The sequence below is a fragment of the Callionymus lyra genome, chromosome 7 (genome assembly GCF_982586985.1).
Source record: "Callionymus lyra chromosome 7, fCalLyr1.hap1.1, whole genome shotgun sequence".
NCBI lineage: Eukaryota > Metazoa > Chordata > Actinopteri > Syngnathiformes > Callionymidae > Callionymus > Callionymus lyra.
The window spans coordinates 16,462,167-16,475,329 of NC_141824.1; the positions used below are offsets into that span (position 1 = coordinate 16,462,167).

Consider the following 13,163-nt stretch of genomic DNA (forward strand, 5'->3'; position numbering starts at 1 on the left):
TTCTTTGCCGCTGCACACAATAGTTTTTCATTCCAGTTAAATGAATCACGTTGTTAGGTATCAAGTATTACAAGTGATATATTCAGATTACTGGTTTTTGCTAAACTGTCCTTTAAATGAACGACGTTTTAACACTAAAGAAAAACCCCAAACAGAGTTTGCAAAAAGTATTTAAAGAGAGTTGTTGTGTATTACTATTTTTGTTACTTTCCAGTTATTTCACAAACAAGACAAACAGCGTCAGAGAGCAGATCAGTGGTAAAGAACACCACCTTTCAAATGGACAAAATCTAAATAGGGAATGAAGATCTATTCAATTTTAAAATAAGCGTAAAATAACGCCATACCGCCCCCCTGTGGCCGAAAATCTTATTGATTTTCAGTACAAACTCATACCACGGGGAGTTGTTAAATCCTTTGGTTGTGTTCCAGATTAACTTTATTTAAATTAACGTTGCTACGATAGACTCCAGGGTCACGTGACTACTTAAATGTAATAAAATGACAACATGCTCCTTGTTGAGTTAGAATTTGAAAATACATTTTAATTATACTGACATACTGATTAATTATTTAAAAAACACAATAAAACATTGCAAAATAATAATTAAAAAAACTTTTGAAAAAAAGAGGCTGTATCAAAGCAAGAATAAAATGACAAAAATGCAAACTGACTTTTTATGAACATATCCGGACAGGCGCGTCCATTGATAGAAAACAACACGTTTCAAAATGACACAATTTATATACAAAGGGATTCTCAATTCCAGTGACAGCTGATCAGTGGTTAAAAAAAATAAACACCTTTCAAATGGTTAAAATCTAAATAGGGAACGACGTGCTATTCAAAATTAAACTAAGCACGTCAAATAGCGCTATACTGCCAGCCTGTGGCTAAAAATTGTATTGATTTTCAGTACCAACTAGGACCATTTCACTACCATTGAAAATGAATGGAAAAACTTTAGGGATTTTTAGCGGAAGTGACCGGGGTTCGATTCCCCAACGAAGAGTTGCTATGTTGTGAATTTTCGGAGATGTTCAATTCCTATCAAATGAAGGCTAAAAAATATCGTGAGTTGCATGTTATGAACCAAAGAAGTAGAAGCAATTTATTTTTTCACAGAAATAGAACCCAAAACGCAGGTAATTATAACAATGTGAATAAATGACAGACAAAATACCAAAATTACTAACCAGAAGCGCTATATAACTACAAATTGCTTACTCACTTACTTACATTTGATGTGTAGCTCGCCCTCTACTGGACACTTTCGTCTCCTCGATAGTATAGTGGACAGTATCTCCGCCTGTCACGCGGAAGACCGGGGTTCGATTCCCCGTCGGGGAGTCCCTAAATCTTTTGGTTGTCCTCCAGAGTAACTTTATTTGATTTACATTTCTATGATAGACTCCAGCGTCAAGTGAATAAAATGATATGCAATGTTGAGTTACAATTGTGCTAATAATAATGTTTAACAATAATTAAACACTTTTTATTTATACTGACATACTGAATAATTATTTAAAAACACACACAAAAACATTGCAAAAATAATTATTAAAAAAACTTTTTTAAAAAAGCCTGCATTAAAGAGAGAATAATATGACGCAAATGCAAAATGACTTTCTATAAACATCACCGGACAGGTTGACATTGCTCGAAAAAAACACGTTTCAAAATGACACAATTTATATACAAAAAGGATTCTCAATTCCAATGACAGCCGATCGGTGGTAAAAACAAACCTGTCCTTTAAATGAACCACGTTTTAACACTAAAGAAAAATCTCAAATGGAGTTTGCAAAAAATATTTAAGGAGAGTTGTTGTGTATTACTATTTTTGTTAGTGTCCAGTTATTTGACAAACAAGACAAACAGCGTCAGAAAACAGATCAGTGGTAAAAAAAACAAACAACACCTTTCAAATGGATAAAATCTAAATAATGAATGAAGCGCTTCTCAATTCTAAAACACGCGTAAAATAACGCCATACCGCCCCCCTGTGGCCGAAAAGCGTATTGATTTTCAGTACCAACTCATACCATTTCAATACCATTGAAAATGAATGGGAAAACTTTAGGGATTTTTAGCGGAAGTATACGCGGCGGCCGACGCGGGAGACTGGGGTTCGATTCCCCGACGGGAAGTTGTTACGTCCTTTGGTTGTGTTCCAGATTCACTTTATTTAAATTAACGTGGCTAAAATAGACTCCAGCGTCACGTGACCACTTCGAGGAAATCAAATGACAACATCCTCCTTGTTGAGTTAGAATTTGAAAACACATTTTAATTACACTGACATACTGAATAATTATTTAAAAAACACACTAAAACATTGCAAAATAATGTTCACTCAAAAAAGAGGCTGTATCAAAGCAAGAATAAAGTGACGCAAATGCAAAATTACTTTCTATAAACATATCCAGACTCAAAAACAACACGTTTCAAAATGACACAATTTATATATAAAAAGGATTGTTAATTCCAATGACAGCCGATCAGTGGTAAAAAAAAAAAACACCTTTCAAATGGATAAAATCTAAATAGGGAACGGGCTTTTCCTCGATTTTCAGGAACTCCTGTGTTTTTCCGTGTTATCTTGACCTTTAAAGTATATATTTTATTGAGTATTGTTTTGATTGTTTAAGCGCTTTGTGACCCTGGTCTGGAAAAGCGCTTTATAAATAGAAATTACTTACTTACTGACTATTCAAAATTAAACTAAGCATTGTTAAATAGCGCTATACTGCTCCCGACACTCTATTACATTTTATAATACGCGCGTCAAATAGCAACATACCGCCCTCTGTGGCTGAAAATCGTATTGATTTTCAGTACCAACTCATACCATTTCACTACCATTGAAAATCTATGGGAAAACTTTAGGGATTTTTAGCGGAAGTGAACGAGGTTCAATTCCCCAACGAAGAGTTGCTATGTTGTGAATTTTTGGAGATGATCAATTCTTATCAAATGAAGGCTTAAAATATCGTGAGTTGCATGTTATGAACCTAAGTAGAAGAAGCCATTTATTTTTACACAGAAATATAACCCAAAACGCAGGTCATTATGACAATGAGAATAAATGAAAAACAAAATACCAAAATTAGAAACCGGATTACAGGGTCACAAAGCGGTTAAACAATCCAAAAAAGCCATTGAAATTTATTTATGTTGTTATGATAAATCTTTTGGTTGTCCTCCAGAGTAACTTTATTTTATTTACGTTGCTATGATAGACTCCAGCTTCAAGTGACCCTTTCAAGGGAATAAAATGACAACATGCTCCTCGTTGAGTTACAGTTTCAATACACATTTTAATTATACTGACATAGTGAATAATTATTTTAAAAAACACACTAAAATATTGCAAAAATAATAATAAAAACAAAAAAAAAAACGCCTTAGCAAGAATAAAATGACGCAAATGCAAAATGACTTTCTATAAACATCTCCGGACGGTCGGGCCCAGTGCTCGAAAACAACACGTTTCAAAATGACACAATTTATATACAAAAAGGATTCTTAATTCCAATGCCGATCAGTGGTAAAAATAAATTAAAAAAACACCTTTCAAATGGATAAAATCGAAATAGGGAACGACACTCTATTACATTTTAAAAATACGCGCATTAAATAGCAACAGACCCTCTGTGGCCGAAAATCGTATTGATTTTCAGTACCAACTCATACCATTTCACTACCATTGGAAATGAATGGAGAAACTTTAGGGATTTTTAGCGGAAGTATACGCGGCGACAGACCCACTTTATTCTCTCCTCCTGCTTCTAGATTAGAACCCTAAGAACATATGTAAGAGACAATATTTATCTGTTTAAAATCCCCTTTCTGTTAATTGTATGTTATATTCTTATTTTTGGAGATGTTCAATTCAATTCAAATGAAGGCTTAAAATATAGTGAGTTGCATGTTATGAACCTAAGTCGTAGAAGCAATTTATTTTTTCACAGAAATAGAACCTAAATCGCAGGTAATTATAACAATGTGAATAAATGACAGACAAGATACCAACGTTACTAACCAGAAGCGCTATATAACTACAAATGACTTACTCACTTACTTACATTTGATGTGTAGCTCGCCCTCTACTGGACACTTTCGTCTCCTCGATAGTATAGTGGACAGTATCTCCGCCTGTCACGCGGAAGACCGGGGTTCGATTCCCCGTCGGGGAGTCCCTAAATCTTTTGGTTGTCCTCCAGAGTAACTTTATTTGATTTACATTTCTATGATAAATCTTTTGGTTGTCCTCCAGAGTAAGTGTATTTTATTTACGTTAAATAAAATGACACTATGCTCCTTTTTGAGTTACAATTTTAGTAACAATGTTTAATAAAAATTAAACACATTTTAATTATACTGACATACTGAATTTTTTTTTTTTAAAAACACAATGAAACAGTGCAAAATAAAAAAAAGAAAAGAAAAAAGAAGCAGGACAAATAGCAACACATTTTAAATTATTAAAATCTAAATAGGGAACAACGCTCTATTCAATTTTAAAATACGCGGGTAAAATAACGCCATACCGCCCTCCTGTGGCCGAAAATCGTATTGATTTTCAGTACCAACTCGTACCATTTCACTACCATTGAAAATGAATGGGAAAACTTTAGGGATTTTTAGCGGAAGTATACGCGGCGGCCGACGCGGGAGACTGGGAGTTGTTAAATCTTTTGGTTGTGTTCCACATTAACTTTATTTAAATTAACGTTGATACGATAGACTCCAGCGTCACGTGACCACTTAGAGGAAATAAAATTACAACATGTTCCTTGTTGAGTCAGAATTTGAAATCACCTTTTAATTATACTGACATACTGAATAATTATTTAAAAAACACAACAAAACATTGCAAAAATAATGTTCAATTCATATCAAATGAAGGCTTACAATATCGTGAGTTGCATGTTATGAACCTAAGAAGTAGAAGCAATTTATTTTTACACAGAAATATAACCCAAAACGCAGGTAATTATGACAATGATAATAAATGAAAAACAAAATAGCAAAATTATCAACTGGATAACAGGGTCACAAAGCGCTTAAACAATCCAAAAATACCCATTGAAATGCACTCTGTAAATGGTAATTACTTACATTTGATGTGTAGCTCGCCCTCTACTGGCCGCTCTTGTCACCTCGTTAGTATAGTGGACAGTATCTCTTCCTGTCACGCGGAAGACTTAAATCTTTTGGTTGTCCTCCAGAGTAACTTTATTTTATTTACGTTGCTATGATAAATATTTTGGTTGTCCTCCAGAGTAACTTTATTTATCTACGTTGCTATGATAAATCTTTTGGTTGTCCTCCAGCATAACTTTATTTTATTTATGTTTCTATGATAGACTCCAGCGTCAAGTGACCCTTTCAAGGGAATCAAATGACAATATGCTCCTTTTTGAGTTACAATTTTACTAATAATAATGTTTAACCACAATTAAACACATTTTAATTATACTGACATACTTAATAATTATTAAAAAAAAACACACAAAAACATTGCAAAAATAATAATTACATTTTCATTAAAAAAAAGACTGTATCAAAGAAAGAATAATAAAACGCAAATGCAAAATGACTTTCTTTAAACACCTCCGGACAGGCGCGTCCAGTGCTCAAAAACAACACGTTTCAAAATGACACAATTTATATACAGAAAGGATTCTTAATTCTAATGACAGCCGATCAGTGGTAAAAACAAAACCTTTCAAATGGTTAAAATCTAAATAGAGAACGACGCTTTATTAAATACGCGCGTCAAATAGCAACATACCGCCCCCTGCGGCCGAAAATCTTATCAACTTTAAGTACCAACCATTTCACAACCTTTGAAAATGAATGGGGAACTTTAGGAATTTTAAGCGGAAGTATACGCGGCGACAGACACACTTTATCTTCTCCTCCTGCTTCTAAATTAGAACACTAAAGTACATATGCAAGGTTAAACCTTTCAAAGAGCCAATATTTCTCTGTTTAAAATCCACTTTCTGTTAATTGCATGTCATATTCTAATTTTTGGAGATGATCAATTCATATCAAATGAAGGCTTGAAATATAGTGAGCTGCATTTTATGGAACCTAAGTCGTAGAAGCAATTTATTTTCACATAATTATAATGTTTAATAATAATAAAAAAAACACTTTTTATTTATACTGACATATTACCTTACTGAATAATTATTAAACAAAAAACACACTAAAACATTTCAAAAATAATAATTAAAAAAAACTTTTGAAAAAAATGAGGCTGTATTAAAGAAAGAATAATAAGACGCAAATGCAAAATGACTTTCTATAAACATCTCCGGACAGGCGCGCCCAGTGCTCGAAAACAACACGTTTCAAAATGACACAATTTATATACAGAAAAGGATTCTTAATTCCAATGACAAATGAAGCTGAACAAACAGCGCCAGATAACAAAATAGCGCGTTAAATAGTGCCATGTGGCCGTCGTATTTATTTTCAGTACCAACTCATACCATTTCACTATCATTGAAAATGAATGGGAAAATTTTAGGGATTTTTAGCTCAAGTATACGCGGCAGCCGACTTTATATTCTCATCCTGCAGACATACCAAAGCACTTCCTCGTTAGTATAGTGGACAGTATCTCCGCCTGTCACGCGGAAGACCGGGGTTCGATTCCCCGACGGGGAGTAAAACATTTTTTGCCGATGTTTCTAATTTTCGTCCTGAGTAAAGAAGGCTAAATACCTAAACAAAGAGAAACGCAGCCCCTTTATTATTTTAATTGTGTTCTCTTCTTTTATTGATTCTATGCTGCAGAAACACTTCAAACGGTTTTTAAGGAGTAAAGTGTTCAGTAAAACACTGTTTTATCTTATGTTGCTTTTGCAACAAATACATATTTCATTAATTTAATAATTTACATGTTCATTTATGTAACCAAAACTACAAAAAACTAAAATCATATTTCTGGTTTTGAAACGACAACCATGCATATTGAAAGTTGGTACATTAACAGAAACGAATCTGAATGAAGACATGAGCTTAAGAATTTGTCAATAAATAATTGGAGAAGAATTGCATTTAAATAATAAATGTGATGAACAACTGTACAGAGATTTTGAAAGAGAATACTTTACATAATCACTAAATTTGATATAAATACAGATATTTACAGTATATATATCATGTAGTTTATTTAAAACAAATGTAAATATTAAAATAATCTTAAATGTATAAACGAATTCATCTCTGACAAATTGAAGCTTCAAAGAATCGATAAACAATGCAAATCTAAGACGTTTATTGGGGTTTGAATCATTTGCCAAAAGATCACACTGAAGACTGGGGTTCGATTCCCTGACGTGGAGAAAATACACTTTTTACTGACATCACTAATCTTCATGGCGTGTAAAGAAAAACGTAAACAAAGAGGTAGCTAATGTGAATGGAATGCAGTCTGTGTTAATTGCTTAAGCAAAATTTGTAATTGTTTCTTCTAAATATAATACTTTCAACATTCAAACCTGTAATTTGTATATACAAATATCAACCATGTTTCTTCTCTATGTTATGACTACTCAAATAAAAACTACATATTAAGGTACAATATATATAAGTACAGCATCTTAACAGTATATATATTCAGTTGCAACTCCAAAAATTATAATATCGTGCGAAGGTGCATTTATACCAACAATTAGATTGAAAAGGTAAAACTAATAAATTTGATGGGTTCAATATGTACTTTATGAACGATATTCTTTTTTGTTTGTTTGTTTGTTTCACCTGTATATTCACTCAGTTAAATACAAAATCAAACACTTTTATTCTAAAACACACAGGACAATATTTTTCAGTATTTAGAACTTGCATCAACACTTAAAATCTTGTATCATTTGACTTGTTACTTTTAAAACGTCAAATTTGTTTGGATATTTCTCTTCCCCTCTTTAATTGACAATGTCAACAAAACAATGTCTTTCACACGGAGTTGTTGTTGCGTAGAAGCAATTTATTTTAACACAGAAATAGAAGCTAAAACGCAGGTAATTATGACAAAAAAAATGAATGAAAAATAAAATGCCCCAAATTAGCAACTGGATTACACTTTTAATGTGTAGCACGCCCTCTACTGGATGCTCTTGTTTCCTCGTTAGTATAGTGGACAGTATCTCCGCCTGTCACGCGGAAGACCGGGGTTCGATTCCCCGACGGGGAGTCCCTAAATCTTTCGGTTGTCCTCCAGAGTAACTTTATTTTATTTACATTTCTATGATAGACTCCAGCGTCCAGTGACCCTTTCAAGGGAATAAAATGACAACATGCTCCTTGTTGAGTTACAGTTTTAAAACACATTTTAATTATACTGACATACTGAATAATTATTTTAAAAAAACACACAAAAACATTGTAAAATAATAATTAAAGAGGCCTATATTTAAGGAAGTAATTGCGCCTTAAAAAGACGCAAATGCAAAAGGTAGTAGTATAAACATCTCCAGACAGGCGCGCCCAGTGCTCGAAAACAACACGTTTCAAAATGACACAATTTGAATACAAAAAGGATTCTTAATTCCAATGACAAAAGAGGCTGAACAAACAGCGCCAGAGAGCCGGTCAGTGGTAAAAAAAATAAAAAATAAAAAACACCTTTCAAAAGGATAAAATCTAAATAGGGAACGACACTCTATTACATTTTAAAATACGCGCGTCAAATAACGCCATACCGCCCTCTGTGGCCGAAAATCGCATTGATTTTCAGTACCAACTCATACCATTTCACTACCATTGGAAATGAATGGAGAAACTTTAGGGATTTTTAGCTGATGTATACGCGGCGACAGACCCACTTTATTCTCTCCTCCTGCTTTTAGATTAGAACACTAAAGTACATATGTAAGGTTAAACCTTTGAAAGAGCATATATTTATCTGTTTAAAATCCCCTTTCTGTTAATTGTATGTTATATTCTAATTTTTGGAGATGTTCAATTCATATCAAATGAGACTTAAAATATAGTGAGTTGCATGTTATGAACCTAAGTCGTAGAAGCATTTTTTTTCACAGAAATAGAACCTAAATCGCAGGTAATTATAACAATGTGAATAAATGACAGACAAAATACCAAAATTACTAACCAGAAGCGCTATATAACTACAAATTACTTACTCACTTACTTACATTTGATGTGTAGCTCGCCCTCTACTGGACACTGTCGTCTCCTCGATAGTATAGTGGACAGTATCTCCGCCTGTCACGCGGAAGACCGGGGTTCGATTCCCCGTCGGGGAGTCCCTGAATCTTTTGGTTGTTCTCCAGAGTAACTTTATTTTATTTAGGTTGCTATGATAGACTCCAGCGTCAAGTGACCCTTTCAAGGAAATAAAATGACAACATGCTCCTTGTTGAGTTACAGTTTGAAAACACATTTTAATTATACTGACATACTGAATAATAATTGTTTTAAAACACACAAAACATTTCAAAAGAATAATAATTATTATTATTATAAGAGGATGTATTTAAGCAAGTAATTGCGCCTTAAAAAGACGCAAATGCAAAATCTCCGAACAGGCTCGTCCAGTGCTCGAAGACAACACGTTTCAAAATGACACAATTCGTATACAAAAAGGATTCTTAATTCTAATGACAAAAGAAGCTGATCAGTGGTAAAAAAAAAAAAAAAGAAAAAAACTTTCAAATGGCTAAAATCTAAATAGGGAACGACACTCTATTCAATTTTGAAACATCCGCGTCAAATGGCGCCAGACTGCCCCCCTGTGGCCAATAATCGTATTGATTTTCAGTACTAACTCATACCATTTCACTACCATTGAAAATGAATGGAGAAACTTTAGGGATTTTTAGCGGAACTGAATTTACACAGAAATAGAACCTAAAACGCTGGTAATTATGACAATGTGAATAAATGACAAAATACCAAAATTACTAACTAGAAGCGCTATATAAATACAAAATTACTTACTTACTTATATTTGATGTGTAGCGCGCCCTCTACTGGAAGCTGTTGTCTCCTCGTTAGTATAGTGGACAGTATCTCCGCCTGTCACGTGGAAGACCGGGTTTCGATTGTCCTCCAGATTAACTTTATTTAAATTAAAGTTGCTGGATAAACTCCAGCGTCAAGTGACCCTTTCAAGGGAAAAAAATGACAACATGCTCCTTGATGAGTTACAATTTTAATTATACTGAATAATTATTTTTAAAACACAAAAAAGCTTTGCAAAATAATAATAAAAAAACTCAAAAAAGAGGCCGTATTAAAGCAAGAATAAAATGACTCAAATGCAAAAGGACTTTCTATAAACATCTCCGGACAGGCGCGCCCAGTGCTCGAAAACAACACGTTTCAAAATGACACAATTTGAATACAAAAAGGATTCTCAGTTCCAATGACAAAAGAAGCTGGAAAAACAGCGCCAGAGAGCCGATCAGTGGTAAAAATAAATAAATTTAAAAAGATTATAAAAAAAAAAAAAAAAACACTTTTCAAATGGTTATAATCTAAATAGGGAATGATGCTCTATTCAATTTAAAAATACGCGTCAAATAGCGCCCGACTGCCCCCCTGTGGCCGATAATCGTATTGATTTTCAGTACCAACTCATACCATTTCACTACCATTGGAAATTAATGGGGAAACTTTATGGATTTTTAGCGGAAGGGACCGGGGTTCGATTCCTCGACGGGGAGTTGCTAAACCTTTTGGTTGCGTCCACAGTAGCAGATTAACAATTTAGAGGGAATAAAATGACAAAATGCTCCTTGTTGAGTTAGAATTTGAAAACACATTTTAATTATACTGACATACTGAAAAATTATTCAAAAAACACACCAAAACATTGCAAAAATAATCATAAAAAAACAAGACAAAAAAGAGGCTAAGCAAGAATAAAATTACGCAAATGCAAAATGACTTTCTATAAACATCTCCGGACAGGTTGACAGTGCTCAAAAACAACACATTTCATAATGACACAAGTTATATACAAAAAGGATTCTTAATTCCAATGACAGCCGATCAGTGGTAAAAAAATAAAAAAATAAAAAACACCTTTCAAATGGATAAAATCTTAATAGGGAATGACACTCTATTACATTTTAAAATACGCACGTGAAATAACACCATACCGCCCTCTGTGGCCAATAATCGTATTGATTTTCAGGACCAACTCATACCATTTCACTACCATTGGAAATGAATGGAGAAACTTTAGGGATTTTTAGCTGAAGTATACGCGGCGACAGACCCACTTTATTCTCTCCTCCTGCTTTTAGATTAGAACACTAAAGTACATATGTAAGGGTAAACCTTTGAAAGAGCCAATATTTCACTGTTTTAAATCCCCTTTCTGTTAATTGTATGTTATATTCTTATTTTTGGAGATGTTCAATTCATATCGAATGAAGGCTTAAAATATCGTGAGTTGCATGTTATGAACCTAAGTCGTAGAAGCAATTTATTTTTTCACAGAAATAGAACCTAAATCACAGGTAGTTATGACAATGTGAATAAATGACAAAATACCAAAATTACTAACCAGAAGCGCTATATAACTACAAATTACTTACTCACTTACTTACATTTGATGTGTAGCTCGCCCTCTACTGGAAGCTGTTGTCTCCTCGTTAGTATAGTGGACAGTATCTCCGCCTGTCACGTGGAAGACCGGGTTTCGATTGTCCTCCAGATTAACTTTATTTAAATTAAAGTTGCTGGATAAACTCCAGCGTCAAGTGACCCTTTCAAGGGAAAAAAATGACAACATGCTCCTTGATGAGTTACAATTTTAATTATACTGAATAATTATTTTTAAAACACAAAAAAGCTTTGCAAAATAATAATAAAAAAACTCAAAAAAGAGGCCGTATTAAAGCAAGAATAAAATGACTCAAATGCAAAAGGACTTTCTATAAACATCTCCGGACAGGCGCGCCCAGTGCTCGAAAACAACACGTTTCAAAATGACACAATTTGAATACAAAAAGGATTCTCAGTTCCAATGACAAAAGAAGCTGGAAAAACAGCGCCAGAGAGCCGATCAGTGGTAAAAATAAATAAATTTAAAAAGATTATAAAAAAAAAAAAAAAAACACTTTTCAAATGGTTATAATCTAAATAGGGAATGATGCTCTATTCAATTTAAAAATACGCGTCAAATAGCGCCCGACTGCCCCCCTGTGGCCGATAATCGTATTGATTTTCAGTACCAACTCATACCATTTCACTACCATTGGAAATTAATGGGGAAACTTTATGGATTTTTAGCGGAAGGGACCGGGGTTCGATTCCTCGACGGGGAGTTGCTAAACCTTTTGGTTGCGTCCACAGTAGCAGATTAACAATTTAGAGGGAATAAAATGACAAAATGCTCCTTGTTGAGTTAGAATTTGAAAACACATTTTAATTATACTGACATACTGAAAAATTATTCAAAAAACACACCAAAACATTGCAAAAATAATCATAAAAAAACAAGACAAAAAAGAGGCTAAGCAAGAATAAAATTACGCAAATGCAAAATGACTTTCTATAAACATCTCCGGACAGGTTGACAGTGCTCAAAAACAACACATTTCATAATGACACAAGTTATATACAAAAAGGATTCTTAATTCCAATGACAGCCGATCAGTGGTAAAAAAATAAAAAAATAAAAAACACCTTTCAAATGGATAAAATCTTAATAGGGAATGACACTCTATTACATTTTAAAATACGCACGTGAAATAACACCATACCGCCCTCTGTGGCCAATAATCGTATTGATTTTCAGGACCAACTCATACCATTTCACTACCATTGGAAATGAATGGAGAAACTTTAGGGATTTTTAGCTGATGTATACGCGGCGACAGACCCACTTTATTCTCTCCTCCTGCTTTTAGATTAGAACACTAAAGTACATATGTAAGGGTAAACCTTTGAAAGAGCCAATATTTCACTGTTTTAAATCCCCTTTCTGTTAATTGTATGTTATATTCTTATTTTTGGAGATGTTCAATTCATATCGAATGAAGGCTTAAAATATCGTGAGTTGCATGTTATGAACCTAAGTCGTAGAAGCATTTTTTTTTTCACAGAAATAGAACCTAAATCACAGGTAGTTATGACAATGTGAATAAATGACAAAATACCAAAA

The 13,163-nt window shown here is 33.6% G+C and overlaps 3 non-coding genes across 3 annotated transcripts; all 3 read left to right on the forward strand.

Annotated features, from left to right (window-relative positions):
- Nucleotides 1-1,279: 1,279 nt before the first annotated feature.
- trnad-guc (transfer RNA aspartic acid (anticodon GUC)) lies at nt 1,280-1,351 on the forward strand. Its single transcript has one exon. It is a non-coding gene; the product is annotated as a tRNA-Asp (tRNA).
- Nucleotides 1,352-4,128: 2,777 nt separating this feature from the next.
- Nucleotides 4,129-4,200, forward strand: trnad-guc (transfer RNA aspartic acid (anticodon GUC)). The gene has a single exon. It is a non-coding gene; the product is annotated as a tRNA-Asp (tRNA).
- A 5,019-nt stretch (nt 4,201-9,219) lies between these two features.
- Nucleotides 9,220-9,291, forward strand: trnad-guc (transfer RNA aspartic acid (anticodon GUC)). The gene has a single exon. It is a non-coding gene; the product is annotated as a tRNA-Asp (tRNA).
- The last annotated feature ends 3,872 nt before the right edge of the window (nt 9,292-13,163 follow it).